Source organism: Peromyscus leucopus, chromosome 1 (assembly GCF_004664715.2).
Source record: "Peromyscus leucopus breed LL Stock chromosome 1, UCI_PerLeu_2.1, whole genome shotgun sequence".
NCBI classification, from domain to species: domain Eukaryota; kingdom Metazoa; phylum Chordata; class Mammalia; order Rodentia; family Cricetidae; genus Peromyscus; species Peromyscus leucopus.
This window is the reverse complement of record NC_051063.1, coordinates 65,438,425-65,457,657: the sequence shown is the minus strand read 5'-3', so window position 1 is coordinate 65,457,657 and position 19,233 is coordinate 65,438,425. Positions and strand designations below refer to the sequence as shown.

At 49.6% G+C, this 19,233-nt stretch overlaps 1 protein-coding gene across 6 annotated transcripts in view; it reads left to right on the top strand.

Moving 5' to 3' along the window:
• Nucleotides 1-18,670, top strand: part of Jakmip3 (Janus kinase and microtubule interacting protein 3) — a 133,866-nt gene extending 115,196 nt beyond the window's left edge. For 4 of the 6 annotated variants that reach the window (XM_037209519.1, XM_028869408.2, XM_037209527.1 and 1 more), the window contains exon 24: nt 15,437-18,670. The gene's annotated coding sequence lies outside the window, so the exon portion shown is untranslated. The remainder of the gene's footprint in view (nt 1-15,436) is intronic. The other 2 variants (XM_037209530.1, XM_028869350.2) reach the window with 2 other exon arrangements.
• The last annotated feature ends 563 nt before the right edge of the window (nt 18,671-19,233 follow it).

Here is a 19,233-nt window from a genome sequence, read left to right as displayed (position 1 = left end):
TGGTTTCCTTGTAAGGAGTCCTGGTGAGGTCACTTGTCCTGCCACTGATAAAGCATAGCCTGGAGCTTACCAGGGAACATGGAAGAAGCTGTGGCTGAGCATAGGGGACAGGGAATGTATGGAGGCAGGGATGGGAGCTCTGGACACATCACATGTGGAGGCCCAGCACATGCCCCAGGGTGGTAGAGGCTAGCTCTCTTTCCACCTACAATAAAAGAGAAATCCCGTCTAGCCAATGAGTGTTTTCTCCTGTGCACATATTCCTCCTCATGAGTGCCCACCTCATCTGGCTCAGTGTAGACGAATTTCTAAACAGTCTTAGTAAATAAGAAACACAGAGCCAAATACACAGCCAAAGAGATCAGAGCAATAGCCACGACTAACTTTCGCTTAGCACCAGCAGTAGCTTCCCCAGACAGAGCTTCCTCCTGTCTGACTTGTCTTTGTATTGCCTTTCTGTTCTGCCTTCTCATTGGCTTTAAACCCAACCACATGATTTCCTCATCACTGCCTGTCTACACAGACCGCCAGGTCTCTATGGTTGGTACTGGGATTAAAGGTTCATATCACCACACTTGGCTGTGTCCTTGACCACACAGAGACTCTGCCTGCCATGTGATCAGATTAAGGGCGTGGGCTACCACTGCCTGACTCGCTTTGAGCTCTGATCTCCAGGCAACTTTATTTATTAACATACAAATAAAATCACATTTCAGCACAAATAAAGTATCACCATAGGCTCAGCACCCGTATGTTGGCCTTGTGTCCATCTCTCCCACACGTCTTTCCACTCTGGGAGGCCCTGCAGGCTGGGCTCTCTAAGCTGAGCCTCTCTTCCTCAACAAGGGTGTCTATGATTCAGTAAGACTGGCACGCTCTGTGGAGAGCGAACTGACTCTTGTGAGTCACTCAGCAAAATGGTCTTCCCTCTTCCTAAGGCTATGGGTGTGTCCCCTTGTGAGGCTGTGCAGGAGAATTCCAGGAGACAACCTTTTTCTGAAAAGCATGAGATTATGAGACCTGTCTGTTCAGCAGGGTGGTAGGAGATGTTTACTCATATTTCACATCACACTAGGGTGTATTTCTTACAAGCATGCCTTATATAAGTCTCTGGTCTTCAGTGTGGGCCAGGCCTCCTGTGCAGGGCAGTATGTGGTCTCTAGTGTCTGTCACAGAGGCTTGTTCTAGAAGGGAGCAAGCAGTAGGCTGCCTGGCTCAGTGCTACAGGAAATGCCAATATGAGCCACACGGGGGCGCTCCAACCAAGCAAACGCTGCATGACAGCAAGGGTTTAGGCTGCAGAGGCTCGGGCCCTGCTGTGTGCCTTTTGTACCCAACCCCACTCTGCCACTGTGGAGTTTTCCCACTCGCTTGGTAGGAACAATCCCAATCTCAGATCATCCCGTGCCCGGCCTTAAAGGTTACCAGAAGCTGGGTGAAGGACAGTAGACACAGGTCCGCTCAATGCTGGCTTCCGGTGGAAACAGTCCTAAATTCCTGGCGGGGCCCCTAGGTGGCAGAGTGTGCCTGTCCCATCGGTTGCAACCATTCCTAAGCTTGTGGGCAAGTGGGCCTCTAGGTTTGCAGTTACTGCACCTGAAGTCTGAACAGTTCCCACATGACAGAGACAGTAGAATTTCTATTGCTGTGACAAACAACGTGACTAAAAGCAACTTGGGAGGAAAGGGTTTATTTCATGTAGTCTCTCATCCAGGGAAGTCAGGGCAGGAACTCAAGTAGGGCAGGAATCTGGAGGCAGGAACGGATGCAGAGGCCATGGAAGAGTTAATTAGCTCAATTCTCCTGGCTTGCTAAACTTTTCTGTGTTTTCCCTTCCTTCCTTCCTTCCTTCCTTCCTTCCTTCCTTCCTTCCTTCCTCCCTCCCTCCCTCCCTCCCTCCTCCTCTTCTTTTTCCTTTTTTTTAATGTGCATGAATGTTTTGCATATGTGTGTGTGTGTGTGTGTGTGTGTGTGTGTGTGTGTGTGTGCACAAAGTGCAAATTGATGCTCTCAGGGCCAGAAGAAGGTGTTGCATCCCTAGAACTGCAGTAATGGATAGTTGTAAACCACCGTGTGGGTGCTGAGATCTGGGGTCCTCTGGAAGAGCAGCCAGTGCTCTTGACCACTGAGCCATTTCTCCAGCCCCCAGCCTACTTTCTTATATGTCCTAGGACCACCTGCCTAAGGGTGGCGCCATCCACAATGATCTGGGCCCTCCCACATCACTCATTGATTGAGAAAATGTCCCACAGGCTGGCTTACAGGCCAATCCGATGCAGGCATTTTCTCCATTGTGGTTCCCTCTGCTCAAATAACTCTAGCTTGTGTCAAGCTGACAACAAAGAGAACCAGGACAGAGGGAAAGCAGGGCCATGGGAGGAGTTCTGGGGGCCATAGGCAGGGCCGGGCCCCTCAGAGATGCTTCTCCCCATCTGGACAGTAATAGACACAGGTGGTGTATTAATTATGTTTGTGCTGCTGTAACCAAAATAACCTGATGGAACAGCTTCCAGGTTCCAGAGGTCTCAGTTCGTTGTGGCTGGATCTAGGGTTTCTGGGACCGTGAGGAGGCATAGATAGATCCTGTTGGCGGAGCTGCTCATCTCAGATCAGACAAAACGCAGTAAGGAAGGGGGACAGGAGGGGAATAGGGACAAGACGTTTCCAAGGGCCCATTCCCTATGACCTACTTCCTCCAGCTAAGATTGACCTCCTGAAGATTCTAGACCCTCTCAAGACAGTGCCACCATCCAGGTGTGATGGCATAGACCCGTAATTCCAGCACTTGGAAGGCTGAGGCAGGAGAATCATGAGTTTCAGCTTAGATTGGGCTACACAGTGAGACTGTATTTCAAAACAAACCACTACCAACAACAAAACAAACAAACAAAACCAAAAAGAATGCTACTAGCTAGTGACCAAGCGTGATTGACAACATGAATCTGGGGGGATATTTTGTGTTCACACTATAGCTATCGGTACCCCCTTCCCCCAAAAGCATTTTGTGAGTCTGGGCTCAACTCAGACCATCTCCTGCTCCCTGGAGACTATAGTCAGGGTGGTCAAGGTGGAGGGAAGGAGAGTGAGACGTTGTGACTACACTTAGCTGGAGTGCCAGCATGCTACCGAGCAGCCTAGGAGCCAGAACCCGAGAGTCTCTGAAGCTGGCTGGATTACCTGCCTATTATACAGCAAAAGGAAGCAGGGATCTTGGAGAAGGGACCGATTCCAAGAGTGGTGCAGGGACAAGCAAACATCTCCTCATTCTCCCGCATCAGAGAGAGCGGCTGCTCAGACACAACTGGTAAGGAAAGGTGCATGTAACTGTAGTGCAACACTCTAAGGCCTGCAGAAGTACTAGCTCTGGGGGTTCAACAAGGGACAGTCACCCCAGGCCCCTACCTCCAGTGAGACAGAAACAAAGCAGCGAGCCAGAAACCTGCCCAGCAGCTCCCAGAGCCGGCTGCATGGACCAGCGTGGGTAGAGGAGAAGAGCCCTGACTCCTGAGGCTCCAAGTGAGGAGGCCCGGAACTGGCTGTGGGTGTGTCCACCATGACAGCCCCTTACTCTACCTGAGGCTGCAGCACTAGGGTCCTCATCTATGGTGGTCAGTCCAGCCTATTTGTGAGGATTCTGTGCCATAATCGCAGCTCCTGGCACAGGACTCCCACCCATGGGCCAGGAAAGCCTGAGACCCCTCTTGCCTGAGGACTACAAAGCCAAGGTTCTGTGTCTGTTTCTGTCCCAGATGCAGCTCTGGGGACTGCTGGTTGATATATGTTTGGCACAGTAAATGCAGTGATGGAACCTGCTTTCTGACTAAGCATCACCATTCACTCTGATGAGCCTTCAAAGAGCCCTTATTTTAAGATGATTTTTAGATACAAAACTGCAAAAATAGCTGGGCGGTGGTGGCACACACCTTTAATCCCAGTGCTGGGGAGGCAGAGCCAGGCGGATCTCTGTGAGTTCGAGGCCAGCCTGGGCTACCAAGTGAGTTCCAGGAAAGGCACAAAGCCACATAGAGAAACCCTGTCTCAAAAAAAAAAAATTGCAAAAATAGCTGTAGAGAAGTTTTGTTGCTTTAATTTTTAAATTACGTGTGTGCGTGCATGCACACATATTCATGCATGCTCTTCATGCCATGGTACTTCATGATATGGAGGCCACAGGTCAACTTGCAAGCTACAGCTCTCTCCTATCATGTGGGTATGAGGTAGGAAGTGAACTCAGGCCATCAGCCTTGGGAACAAGTGTCTTCACCTGCTGAGTCATCTCACCCACTCTGTTTCGTTCTTTCTATGCAGTTCAGACTGGTCTGGAACTCACTATCCTTTTGCCTCTGCCTTCCGAGTGTCATAACAAACACCAAACTTAATGGGTGTTTGTTATGACATCTGGCTGGGAGAGTCCTCGTGTGCCCTTTACCTAGCTTCTCCTGATGTTAATAGCATGCATGATAATCTTAAGGCATGTTCCAAACAACCAGTCCACAGGCTGACTCAAGCTTTGACAGTTTTCCTCTGGCAAAGATGTTCTGTTCCTGGATCCCAGGCTGCATCAGTCATCATATCTCTCCACTCAAAGGTATCAGTTCTCAGTGTTTCCTTTTCATGTCTGACATGACACGCTGATATTAACATGTGGGCTATTTTGTAGTGTCCCTAAGTATGATCTACCTTGTGCTTTCTCATGGCCAGCTTGAGGTAAGCATACTGCACCTTGAGAACCCTCATGTACCAAACAGAGGTGCCAGGGGGCAGCATGTTGAATCGCGTGTCTTAGTTTTGATGCTCACTAAGGTGGGATCCCTGGGTGAGATTTGCACACAGTGAGCAGAGGGCAGTGGCACAGTACAAACATGCTTTTTCTCCCCAAGCTCTTGGTCACCTCCAGTGAGTTTTCCTGTGTTCTTGTTCGTTGTGTCTATTCTTTCTGCAGGTTTCAGGCCAATCACATCACTTATTTTCTAGAACCTCGAGTATTCTTTCAGGTTGACATTTGTCCTGGTTCCATGTCCCTTCCTTACTTACACACTTTCTGTTACCATGAGGTACTCCAGGCTCGTCTTACATTGTCCCTGTGCTAGGCCTTAGGTCCACCCCTTCTCCAAGGAGTGCTGGGCCCCTGTTGGAGAATATGGTTAAGAAACCAAGATCTCTAGGTCTGGGTGTCCTTGCTGCTGGGTGGCTTTATTCTCCAGTTTCTCTTGGGCAGGGCATGTGTCTTTGTCACTGTTCTGTGGCTGTGAAGAGACACTAGGACCAAGGCAACTCTTTAAAAAGAAAGCATTTAACTAGAGGCTTGCTTACAGTTTCAGAGGGTTAGTCCGTTTTCATCATGGCAGGGAGCATATCTGTGTGTTAAACTATGGAGACTTACCCATCTACTATCTATCTGTCTGTTGTCTATCATCTGTTTATATATAATCTATCCATCAGCTACTTATCTGTCACTTTAATTTTCACCCATTTTTATATCCCCCCCATTGTTATCTATCTACTTCTACCTCTCCATCTATCATCTCTCAGTTGCTATTATAACACCATGAGTTCAGAACTACACCCCCAGATTCAGACCAGTGATGCCAGATTGGCTCTCACCTCACTCTTTTCTGGTCTCCCATCTCTTGCTTTGACAGTGGTGGGGCACGTGGCTCTTCCTCCACAGTGCCCTTGCTTATTATTCAGTTATGGTGTATCTAAAGTCATCTCAGAACCACTAAGACACAACTTCACTACTGGGAATGCAACACATGTATAGTTCTGGTTGTCCTTGGTCTTACCGTGCCTAGACAAAATGTTTTTCTCCAAAATAATTAGCTTAGTCAGAGTTACTATTGCTGTGATGAAACGCCATGACCAAAGCAACCTGGGGAGGAAAAGCATGTATTTGGCTTCCACTTTCATATCACAGTTTATTACCACAGAACATCAGGTTAGGAACTCAAGCAGGGCAGAAACCTGGAAGCAAGAGCTGATGCAGAGGCCATGGAGGGATGCTGCTTACTGACCTGCTCCTCAAGGCTTGCTCAGCCTGCTTTCATCACATGGAACCCAGGACCACCAGGCCAGGGATGGCACCACCCACTGAAGGCTGGGCCCTCCCACAAGGATCACTAAACAGATGCCCTCCAGGCTTGCTACAGTCTTGTAAAGACATTTCCTCACCTGAGGCCCCCTCTCCGATGACACTAGCTTGTGCCAAGTTGACGTAAGACCAGCCAGCACATTAACTTAGGGAGTCCTTCTGTCTTGTACCTTTCCAGGACAGTTATGCTGTATCCCTAACAACTGAGGTCCCATGTCACAGCCCGCATTCTCTTTATCCCACATTCTGATTTTTTTTTAATTTCACGTGTAATAGTATTTACTGTTTATGATGTGTAGCGTTCTCTGGGTTTTGACACATGCATGACACATTGTCTATCACCATCTTGACAGACTCCTCCTTAACCCTTTGTATCGAGCCCCTCAGCCCATCCAGGTAGGCCCAGGCTGTTTCCTCCTTCAGGGTTGCCATCTCAAGCCATAGAAATGGAATCACACAATCTCCAGCATTGGAACTGGCTCTCCTCTGCATTGTTTGGTGGATGACCAGTGCATCCCTTTTTATGTCGGAGCATCAGGGCTGCTTCCAGTCTGGGGCAGTTATGAGCAGAGCTGCCGTAGCGCTGTGTACAGGTTTAAATGAGTGGGATCCTTCCTTCTCCTTGGGTCAATACCTATGACGGGGCTTCTGTGTTGCCTGGGCTGACATGTTTAATTTTATAGGAAACTGTCCGATGCTGCTGTGTACCACAGTTTGTGTTCCCACGGGGAATGCAGGAGAACACGCTGTTACTCTGGTGGGGGGGGCTTTGTCTGTGTTGAGTGTCTTTGTTTGTTTGTGTTTGTTTTTTGAGACAGCCCTAGCTGCCCTGGAACTAGCTCTGTAGACTAGGCTGGCCTCGAACTCACAGAGATTCACTTTCCTCTGTCTCCCAGGTGCTGGGATTAAAGGCCTGTGCCACCACCACCTGGCTGGAGTGTCCTTTTGTGTTGACTTTTCCATCCATGTATTTTCTTTGGCAATATTTCTCTTATTATTAACACCCCTTTTTGAGATGGGTTATTGTTATATTCTCCTAATATACTGTTTTAAGTTCTTTTTTCCATATAGTCTGGACACACTTGTTTATCGGATATACGTATAAAATTCAAAGGCATTTCCTCATGTCTTTTTTTCCCCACAAGTCTTTATTGGGAGATGGCTCATTTGATAAAGTGCTTGCCATGCAAACAGGACTTGAGCTTGATTCCCAGAATTCACATTTGAAAAAAAAAAGCCAATCATTGGTACACGCTTGTAACCTCGGCGCTGGGTGGGGGTGGGGGTGGGGTAGAGACAGCTGGATCCCTGCCTGCTCAGCCCAGCTTACTTGGCAAGTTTCAGGTCAATGACAGAAGTCATCTCAAAAATAGAAATGGATGGTGCCTAAGCAATAACTCTGGAGGTTGTCTTCCAATCTTCCTTACACACATGTGCATACATGTACACACACACCTGCAAACACATGCATGCACACAAATAAGAAAGAGCCTTGCTATGAAGTCCAGACACTCATTGTGTAGCCCAGGCTAGCCTCAAACTCACAGCATTTCTCTTGCCTCAGCCTCCTGTGCTGGTATCACGGGTGTTAGCCACCCTGACTACCCAGTCCTTTGTTTCTCTCGAGTCTCTTGAGAGCGTGTTATATAGAGCTTGTCATTTTGATGAGGTCTAATTTATCAGCTGGGACCAGGCAGGCTGCTCAGCAGGCAAAATGCTTAATTGCAAACAGGAGTGAATGAAAAAAAGAAATAAAAAAGAAAACACGACTGCTCCTAGGTATGGTGGAGGAGACGGTCTATTGTAGATATACCACGGGAGAGCAGAGCTAGAGCCAGAGACTGGGACATCTAGGAGAATTCAGGGTGGTTGTGACCAGACTGAGCTGTGTCGTGTGGGGAGGGGGAAGGGAAGGGACAGGGGAGAGAGGGAAGCCTCGTGCAGCAGCCAGGAGGCTCGAATGTACAAAGAGACAAAAAGAGCAGGAAACCAAAATGGTTGGATTATATAGGGAAGAGCAGCCCAGCCCCTGGGCTGGAGAAGTTCAGAGTAGGGGGCAGGGTATACCAGCTAGGAGGGTCCTGTAACAGGTAGGGACTGAGGGATGCTGGGACCTCCAGGCAGCCAGGTCTGCTTTGATGTGTTAAATAGGCACCTCAGCCTTTTGTTCCGGTTTGAAACCCAACAATGAAGACTGGAGTTTCCAGGCCCAACTCCCACATAAATCCTGGGTCTGTGTGACAACCAGCTTATAACCTCTCAGATGGCAGTCAGAGGGACCCCCAGAGCAAGCTGATGAGCTAGACTGTCTGAATCAGGGAGCCCCAGGTTCACTACAGACCCTTCCTCATATAAAGTAGATGGTGATGGAGGAAGAACCAGATGTCAACCTCTGGGCTCCACCTACATGTGTACACACATGTGCGCCCACACGCATATAAACATGCATGTGCACACATACATATACAGACAAAAAAGTATCAACATTTTTATAGTGAACTTTTTGGTGTGAGGGCAAAGAAAACACTGACTTGTTCTGAGTCACAGATAGTTCCTTCAAAATGTCTGATTCCTTTTGTGTTGGAGGTACCGTGAAGGTAGTTCAATTTTCAGGGGTAGCCTTGTTCCCTGAACCCCTTATAGGGAGCTCCTCTCCTCCCTGATTAGCCCTCCTTCTTGGCTGGAATAAGCCCCCATTTAGTGGGACATCCCAGCTGGAGTGCCCCTGCTCTGTGCCCATGCTGGGGTACAGACAGGATATGGCTGCTGGTGGTATCTTCCTTGTTGGTCCCATTTGATCCTGGGGGCTGGGGCTGGATCTCCAGGGACCGTATTCCTTCCAGCTCTGGGTCTGGAAGCTCACGGAGTGTGAGATTAACTGTCAGCAGCCTCAGATTTACAGCTCCTCACGAAGCCAGCGCCCGAATGCCAATGAGCAAGCCCTTCTGAGCACAGTCTCAGGCTGCTCCCAATGTGCTGTGGCCCAGGCCAGCCAGAAAGGATGGTGTTGATCTTCAATACAGGGATAAACTCTTCTTCTCAGAATATACCCATAGTCCATGAGCATTGTGCAGACATAGAATAAAAAAATTGTATATGTGTAATATTCTCCATTTTAACCCAAGGAATGTATCTTCTTACTGACTTGGTCTACATCATTCAGAAATAAAAAGGGATAGTGGTTTAGCAATGGTTCCCTAGGTGTGAACACTGAGTTTGAGGCTGGCCCCTCCTAGGGCAGTTGCTATATTTGAAAAGATTTCCTCTAGCCTTTCCTAAGGAGCATCTAGTCCCTGCCTGGCTCGAAGGGGCAGGCTGTTAGGCTGCCCCACCCTGCTACTGGAGCCTGCCACACAGTAGCCACAGGATCTAATCAGTTCTTGCTGTTGGGTCCTTTCCTATTTGTGACCTCCGTGGGGCCATTGCATACAACCAACACCCAGCTCTGACACACGGCCTACTTGGGTCCTTCCCTCATAGAGCCTTGCAGGGGACGCTGGTGCTGCTAAAGATTGCTGTCACTGGTTCTCAGGTCTTTGTGAAGGATCCAACGCAGGTGGGTTTTGCATGTCACATCATTGTGCTGAAATTCACCCAGAAACATCCCTAGACATGGGTGACTCCCTCCCTGCTGGATGTTACCTCTCATCAGTGGACCTGCATGCCGATTACCTGTGAGTGGTCCTTCTGAGGTGTTCGTGTGTGTGTGTGTGTGTGTGTGTGTGTGTGTGTGTGTGTGTATGTGTGTGTGTGTTGTTTCTGGGCACGCACTGAGGAGTAAGATGCTGTGTCAGGTGACATCAATATCCAGCTCAAGGAAGTACTCCAGACCCCTTTCCAATTCGTCCCAGCTGCAATGCTTTTATTTGTGCTCTGCCTTTAAAAATCTTTGTTTTTCCTGGCAAAGATGTTTCTCAAATGTTCCTGGGTGTGTTGCACAAACTCCCAGACCCGACTGGAACAACCGCTGGGAAATTGAGGGTATCCCCTCCCCCTTACCGCTCCATTGTCTAATTCACTCTTTTCCTCGGGAGCTTTCTCCTGGGGGACAGCTGCCGCCCATCTATAATGTGACCATTTTGGTCTGCACAATAATGGATCCTTTCATAGCACGACTGTGAGGCCATTAATAAGAGACGTCATTGCTAGAGAGGTCAGTGTCAGAAACGGAAGCAGGACACCCCCACCGTCAGCTGAGAGCAGCTGCCGGCAGCCAAGACAGGAGAAGAGTCCAAGAACCAATAGGGTGCAGGTGAAAAGTGCTCACACCTGCATGTGCCTTGGAGGGATACAAGGGTAAGTGCTCATGTGTTTGATTATGTGTGTGCACCCACACATAAGTGCCTGTGCATTTGGTCGTGTGTGTGCACACCCACCCACTGGGTTCGTTGTATCTAGTCAGGCAAAGGGAGGCTGAGCAATGTGCTCGGTCAGGAGTACAGGCAGAGCCTTGAGGAGCACTGGCCTTCGCCATGTCCACCATGAACAAAGAAAGGCCTGGAAGTGTCTGGCCTGGCCCAACCCCTGAAATTACTCCTTGCCTTTACCCAGGCCTGGCGTCTCACTTTTGACAGTTCTCTGAGAGCTGAGGTGGGGCTCCTGGGTAGGAACAGGCCAGTGCTCCGTGTCTCCAGACTGAGCTGACAGGATTCGGGGAGGGGACTGTGGTGCTGGGGGACTGTGTCGTTGTGTCACTCTGCTGGCCCAGGCTCTCCAGAACTCAGGAGCTGTGGCCCTGGGACTCTGGCTCCAAGCTTTAGGCAAGACCGCTGTGTGCCCTGGTGTGGTAAAGTAAGCCTGGGGCACAGCACAGATCCCCCTTCCGGCCTGGTGTGAGGCCCAGAGGGGGGTTCTTCCGGTTCTAGTGGGACTGGGCTCCTGCTCTGGCTCTGGGGGCTGCGCTCCCTGGACTTCACAGCTGCCCTTTGCTGCCTCTGTCTGCAGAGGGTCGGGAGTCTTCTCTCAGCATAGAGGACTCAGCAGCTGCTCCTAAGGCCTGAAGGATCACAAAGCAATGAGAAACAGCAGGCAGAAAGCATTGGTGGCCGCAGAGGTGCCGGGTCCCATCCCACGTGCACACCTTTCTCACAAGCATGGTGGGGGGGAGTGTCCAGAGATCCTGGCGTACCCTCTTTCATGAGCCTCCGATTCTAAGCCTTCAGATCACGGTGTGCTCAGTTGTGTTGGACGGAGCCTAGGGCATAGCACGATTCCCATAGTACAAATCTCTCTTCCTGCCTGGTGCTGGGCTCTTGTCTACCTCCAGCCTCTGCTTGCCTCCTCCTTACCGTGGTGCCGTGCCGGAGTGCAGCACTCGATAGCAGCAACCCACCCGCTCTCTGTCCTATCCAGGGCCTCCCCTAGAGGATGGGACAAAAGAGAGATCACTAGAGTTTTCCATTGGTGAGCTTTGGGTGGGAGCATTGGAAATGTGAGGCGTTCTGTGTGAGGTCCCAGGTTGTGGCCCAGCCTTCTCCATGAACCCAAGCCTTTCTTGCCTGCCGTCTGGGGAATGGGTGAGGTTGGGAGATTGAGCTCCTGGATTCCCACCTAAACAAAGTGTCTCTCAGAATCTTGAATTGGGTCCTCAAAGCATCGGGGTCCCAGAGGCAACCACAACTCTTTCCCGGAGCTCTGCCTTTGCTTAGCAGGGAGGGCAGCAGCCACCCCAAGGTGAGCATGGTCCTCTAGAGAAACAACCCACTGAACGAACGAACACAGTCGTATGTATATACAGAACAGACTGATGACAGAGGTTGGCTCCTGTGACCCCAGAGGCCAAGACACACCTCCCCAGTCTGCAGCCTTCAAGCTGGAGCCCCAGGAGGAGGGGCTGAGAGGGCTGATCTCGGTTCCCAGTCCTGCAGTGGCAATTTAGATGCTTCAAAGGGAGAATGAGTTTCAAAGGGAGCTTGAGCCAGGGATCAAGCTGAGCCCTGCTCAGGAGAGTCGGGGAAGTGAGTTACAGAGCAGCAAGAGGCTGGGCCTGGGCAGGATCCGCAGCTGTGCCTGCCAGCTGGCAGATATCAAAGCAAGGAGACCTGAGACCACCCCCATCCCCCATTCCGTTTCAAAGGCGGGGCTCTTAGGGCCTTGGAGAAGCCTCTGAGTGGAGAGAGCCGAATACAAAGTGGTCAGCACCTCTGGGAAGCCCCAGAGGGAGGACAGGTATTGCCAAGAAGTCAGTGTTCTTCTCAGGAGGCAGGCGAGGGGCTGGACTGACCTGAGGCTGCGGGAAGCTGAGGGGAGCTAGGGAACTGGGCCCATGTGCTAGCCCAGAGGTTTAGATGGAGCAGTTGTGGGAAAGAGGGAGAAGACTCCCAATTGCTGTCTGATCAGTTTGTTCCTTGATATCCCAAATTAGAGTGTTGGGAAGAAGGCTTTGGCTCCAAAATAGCCTCAGTATACCACTTGGTTCTGTCTGGCCTAAACGTGTTTGGCTAATGTGACTGGACAAGCAGGGCTTATCAGGAAGATTCTGCTTTCAGCCCGGGCTCTAGTGTCTTGTGGTGGGTTACTTTGGGAGCCCTGGAGCATAGTGTTCAGGGGCAGCAGGGTCCCAGCCTTCCCAGTGGGCTCCCCAGATGGGAACTCTGTCTTTGCAGCCTGACTGAGGCTGTGGCCCCCCAGCTTTTTCCAGTGTTACCATCTGCAGCAGTTGGTTTTGATCCAAGCTGCACTCTTGGGGACCCGGGAAGGTGTTCATGTCCTGTGCCAACAGCTCACTGTTTCCCAACAGCTGAGAGCCTGTGGAAGTTCTCAGTGCAAACACAGGCGGCGGGCGGCGGGGCCGCTCCCTGCCTCTGTTTTGACATAAATCAGCATGCTGTTTCCCCATCCATATGCCAGGGCCATTTCTTGCACTCCCCATGGGTGTTGCTTCTGCAGCTCCAACAGCCTGGGTCCTCCTGCCTGCTGGCTGAGCTCCCCACTGCAAGCGCAGGGGCGGGATCAGGGACAGCCCTGTTGTCACCACCCTACCCTCAGCCCCACCCCCCTCTACCCATTTTGGTTCCATGAGCTGAGCCCCTGGGTGTGTTTACCAACTCACAGGGTATCCCCAGCCTCACTGCCAACCCATTACAGCCACGTTTACGCAGCACTTCCGCCAGGAGGAGTCCACCTGAGATGCGTAGCCCCAGGCTTTGCGGAGGTTTGCTTGGTTGGGCCCCCAACCCCAGTCCACTAAGTTCCAGACCTGGGAGGGAAGGCAGGGCCTGCTGTAGCCTGATCCTTTGTGTGGTCCGAGCAGGTAGTCTTGTTTCAGAAGTTGTATTCCCAACTCCAGGTTGTGGGCAGGAGAGTAGCTTCAGGCTTCCTGACTACAGGGGCACTTGTGAGTGAGGAGTTGGGGGTCTGAGGTAGCACTGAGCCAGCAGTTACATGGAACACTGGGGAGCCCCATGGGCCACAGATACCGAGGCCAGACACACAAGATGGTTTTACTCTGGCTAACACTGTGCCCCGAATGGCTCCAACCCGAGCTGAAGCTGAGCTAGTGTCCAGAAAGGGAATAGATGAGTGGAGAATAGCATATTTTCACAGGCTTGGACTTGGGGAGTGGGGCAGAAGGGATTTGGGAGAACTAGAACCCTGGGACCAAAACGATGTCTCTGTATATATGTGTATGTGCCCAGTGTGCATGTTATATGGATGTATAGGTGCATGTATTGTGTGTGGTGCAGTCACGGGTGAGGACAGAAATTCAACCATTCTAGAAACGGTGCGTGTGTGTGTGTGTGTATGGATGCACACTGTGTGTCTGTATATGTATGTGAATTGCTGTATGCATGTATATGTTGTATACAGATGTGCACAGATGTATGAGTATGTTCAGTGTGCCTATGTCATATGGCACCATCATGGATGAGGACAGAAAGCCACTCATTCTGGAAACTGTGTGTGTGCATGAGTGTGTGTGTGTGTGTGTGTGTGTGTGTGTGTGTGTGTGTGTGTTAGCACTCGTGCACCTGCACATGCAGTCACAGATGAAGGCAGAAAGCCATCCACCTGGAAACAGCAGCAATGAATGGAGTGTGTGAGCAAAGCAAGGCAGCTGCTCACTCAGAAAGCGAGAGGGAATGACCCCAGGCGGTTGAAGGTCCTTTCTCCCTCTGACTTTGGGAGTGGCTATTTAGAATTCTGCACTATTTTCAGTGGATTTTTATTTCTTCTTGTTCATGTGTAGTCCATACTCTGGACAGTTGATCACATAATTCATAGAGTCAGTACATGGGGTGGGAGGATTGATGGGCATGTGGTAAGAGCCTTGGGTGGGAGAGTTGGAGAATAGATCCTCAAGGCCTCAGGCCTCATCAGCCTCAAGCGTCACCATGGGAATCCCCTCTTGGAGCTTTGACTTTGTACCTGCAAAATACAAGGTCTGGAATGGAAAAAGTCCCTCCCCCATCTTAATGTTCTAAAAATAGATGGTTCTGTAACAACTTATTCAGAAGTGAATCAGGTTAAAGGCAGAGAGCATGCTGTGACAGCATCGATTCCAACAATAATTTGTGCAGACATTAGCATATGTATAATGTGACCACTTATTTTAATTCTTTAAAACTTTTAAATCTTTATTATTTAAATTTTTTTGTGTGTGAGTTGTTCTGCCTGCTTGTGTATCTGTGAAGAACAATCATGTAGTGGAGGCCGGAAGAGAGGACTGGATCCCATGGAGCTGGAGTTACATTAGCTGCCATGAGGTTCGAGGAATCAAATCCTGGTCCTCTAGAAGAGCAACGAGTGCTTTTTAACCACTGAGCCCTTTCTCCAGCCCCTATTTTTCTTTTATTCTATGTGAGGTAATATCCTCTTAGGTTGGTGTTAGCATCTGTGGTCCTGAGTCTTCCTGCACACCCTATAGCAGGGGCTGATCTACTTGAAAGAAACCTCAGCAGCTCTTTTGGTGGTTAGAAACATTAAAAACTTGAAGGTAATAAGGGAAAGTCAGAAAGAAGCTGGCAGAGGCACATTTTTTTAAGCTTATTGAAGAGAAGGATATTGAGAGGAAATTGGCAGCCTCCAGGGACCGCTGGGGGAAGGTTCAGATGAATTCTCCACGGAGGAATACAGACTAATTCCACTCTGTGTGTGAATGTGCAGGATCCTAGGAGGGTGTCTGCTCAGCCGGAGGCTCCAGAGGGGCCATTAGTGGGGGCTCCACAAAGCCAGCACCATCGTGATGGAGCACCTGCTGCCTGCATGAAGAGCACTCCGGCTGTAACCCTCATTCTCGGAGCTTCTCTTGACCCTGATCTTCGAGCGCGGCCCCACATTGTGAACACTCGTGCGCATGTCTCAAGTACGTTACACTAAAGCCCTCGTTTCTACTCTTTTTTTCAGAGAGAAAACAGTGCATCCATGAGGATGGTTCAAGTGAGATTTCCATTATGCTGGCTGGTCCATCCACAGCCCAGGAAAGTCTTCCCTTGTGTGGACCAGACTGCATCCCTGGTTGGAGGTGGCTCTTCTGCCTCATCACATCCTTGCTAGTCTAAGGTTGTCACCCTCTGTACTGAAGTTAGGAGGGTGTGTGTGTGTGTGTACATGTGTGTTCATGTGTGTGCTTGCTCAGTGAGAGGTCAGGGAAGGGATTAGAGCCCTTTCAAAGCACTGGGTAGTGAGATATGCAGGCAGGTGTGACTGTTACATTGAGCATTGTATATTACAAAGCCCAGTAGCCAGGGGGAGGAATGAGAAGGTTGTCTGAAAGTATTAAGTTCATTGTATATTTGTGTCAAGAGAAATGTTCCGGTGTGGTGCAGATGACCGAGTGGTTATAAACCCCTAGGTCAAAATCAGAGGAAAGCTTACAGGATTGGACACATGGGCCTTTTCTTCAGTGGCTGCAGGATTTCTGCTGGGAAATGCACTAAGTGCACTTGGTCCTTCCTTTTGCCATTCGTGCCATGGTTCCTGATGTGTGTGGATAAGGTTCTAGCCTCGTCATGGCTTCCCTAGCTGAGCCTGACATTGGGTTTGGCCTTTGAGTCTGAAATCCTCAGCCCCGAGTGCATGCTGTTGTTTGATTTAAGTGACTGCCTTCTCTTGGTCCATTTGCTGTATACTCAGTACTGAATGGCAACAACAGCCTGTATTAGCAGTGCTGTCCAGTCTGTAGGTGAGGTAAACTATTGGGTTAGAGACTGAGGGACGGACGGTGCAATACAGGCATCTAGAAACAACTGTCTCAGTTCCATGCAGCTCCCTGCCCAACTGAGCTCCTGGCCCAGCTCCAAGTGAACTCGCAAGAGAACAGTAGCTGATTGGGAACAAAAAAGTTGCACTGGAAACTTGCCCCACCTCACATCCCTCTGGTTTAGTTAGATCATGGCTTTGCATGTTGTGTGTGTGTCTGGAATAACTTCATAATACCCCTGACACTCTAAATCACAGGTCCGGGAACTTTAGTTTTATTTGTTTGTTTGTTTGTTTGTTTGTTTTAAAGAAAGACTATACAAGACAGAGAAGCATGTAAATAGATACCAATGATCATGAAGTCATTATTGTTTATGTGTAAAGTATATGTACATAGAAAGGAAAATGACTCAATGAATGTTAGATAATAGCCCACAAACCAAACTGCATTTCCACCTGGCTGTATTCCTGAAAGCACATGTTGAGCCGGGAGGCTGTACTCTCTTTAGATCTCCTTGTTTTTATCCATGTGTCATATGCATCTTCTTGTCACATGATCCCAAAGTCAGATCTGAACTTTGGGGAGGGGTGGGCGGTGTACATGTGAACCTTTGTTACCGATTCTTGCTGCCAGTGAGCACCTGAAGAGCTCAAGCATTTCAAAAGTAAGGTGCATTTTCTAAATCCCAGACTGAAACTTTTAACCCACGTGCTGGGTTAGAGGGGCTTCCCTCCCACATCTGAGATCTTGCTGCTAGCTCCTAAAACAGGACATCCGTGTGCCAAGGCACTGCCCCGGTGAAGCAAGAAGGGGGACCCTGACATGTCCCCCAGGGACTCAAACCGTGTCACTGAGGTGTGGGCCTCGACTTCATGTTGCGTTAGATTGTCAGCCCGCCAGCTCTGTGTGCACGGCACAGAACGGCATAAGCATTTTTGTTTGTCTAAACTAGAAATCCACGTAAACCGCAGAGTCCTTTGTGAACAGCCACATGGTGTCTACTTCGTTTCTATGGTCTAGTGTCCTGTTGCAGAAGGCCTATGGCTGTGACTTAAGTCTCTGCCCTCGCAGACTCTGTAGCCTTCAGGAAACCTGAGTGCCTTACATGGCTTGGAAACACCAACTGGGAGTCGGGAGGGAGGGTGGAGAGCAGCCTCAAGGCACTGACAGTTGATCAGCTCTTGCCATCGCTCCGTCATTGAACCCTCAAGGTGGGTTGTGTGTTATAACACAGTGCTGGATTTAAGTTTAGGCTCAGGAAAATCCTATTGTGAATATATGTATCAAAGCATATATTTATTGTATCTTTTCTAAAAAGCTTTATTGTAAACTTATGCAAAGAGGAGCAGAACTTGGTTTCCTGTGGCAAAGTGCCAGGCAGTATTTGTGTTCAATGAAACAATCCTTAACACCCCCCTCTAAACACGTGACCTTTCCGTTCAGTGCTAAACAGTATTCCCAGGCTTAAACTAGGTTTGTATGGTGGTCAATTACAAATTTTACACATATTTTTGTATTGTGGTTCCTATAATATATACCAGAGACTTTTTACTTATTTGTAAATTATTGTACAGTTTTAATAAAACTTGTTTTAAATCCTAGCTCAAGGTGTCTCCATGAGTATTATTAAAGTGTGAATTTATTGTCTATATTAGCCTTTTCTGTCTCCACCATCTGGCCAGCAGTGCCTCTTTCCATGCCAGAAAGGGAATTTGGACCTTGTACCCACTGGGGAGGGAAGCACACACCTTACCTGCAGCTTCATCCAGAGATCTCTAAAGCCCTTGGAAGGGCAGCCTTTTAGTCAGAAGAATCTGGCAGCCACTAGCTGAGAGTGACTACCAAGAAGGCCTCTTCCAGTGGCTTTACCCAGTACTCTAGCATGGAGAGGAATTCAAGTAGCTAAGGAAAGGAAAAGGATTTTGGCATCTTAAGAGGACAGTTGGCTACACCCATCCTAGAGGCTCTCACACCGCTGAGGAGTGGAGGTTTACAGGTGCACTTGAGGGAATGGGAGTCCAGGGCAGGTGGGAAGGAAGATGATGGCCTTGGCTGGCCCATGGCCCCCCCAGATTGTCACAGCAGCTTATTGTCCCAGCATGGGTTCTAAAGGAGTTGACTGAGTGGACAATGTGAAGGTGGGGTCTTTTTGTTTAAAACCCATCACAGTAGACTCTACAATGACAACAATGATTGTCCTGTGACCTTCTGGGGCTGGGGGTGTGTCTGAGAGCACCTCTGCCTTGTCTCATCCCAAACCCTTGACTTTGGCTTTAGAATAGGCTGCCCTTGCAAATCCTTAGACCTCTCCTTGTATCATGGCCCAGCATGGACGCGCCCACAGCACCTGGAATAGAACAGATACCAGCTTCATGGCTTTCACCATGCCTTCTGAGTGTGGGGCAGAAGTTGTGTCCTGAGGGCAAACCACCAGGGTCCTATAGGATTGTAGGTGCCTCTGGTCCTGGCCAATACATTCAGCACCCTCTGCACATGGACAGCATCAGCTCAGAAAGGCTCTGGGGAGACTACGGGGCTGTTGCATGTCGGGTTCTATGTGTCCTGTGCACAGACCTCATGTTGGGGGCTGAGGCCACTTGGCCACAAATCTCCCACTCCCATCATGATGGCATTATGTCCCTACGTGTCTGTGAAGCCTCTGGCTGGGCTCAAGTTCAGCGTTGTCTTCTGCTGCCTGGAGGACGCCTGGGAAAACAAGGCACTACCAATGGATGGATGCATCACTTGTCAGCTGAAGATGTCCTCAGGTTGGCAAGCCACACTGGGAACCACGTGACCCCTTGGAAGTAATCATGAAGAGCCAGGCAGAGTTGATCCAGACAATGAAACCTGTCCCTGGGCCACTCAGCTTGGCCCTAGCCTGTGGGGTCCAGCAGGTAGAAGAAGCAGGACCCAGGCTGTTGGCTGTATGCCCTACAGGCAGCAGGGACCAGGAACCAGCTATCAGTTCCACTGGATTTCTCTACCCTGAGTCTCCACC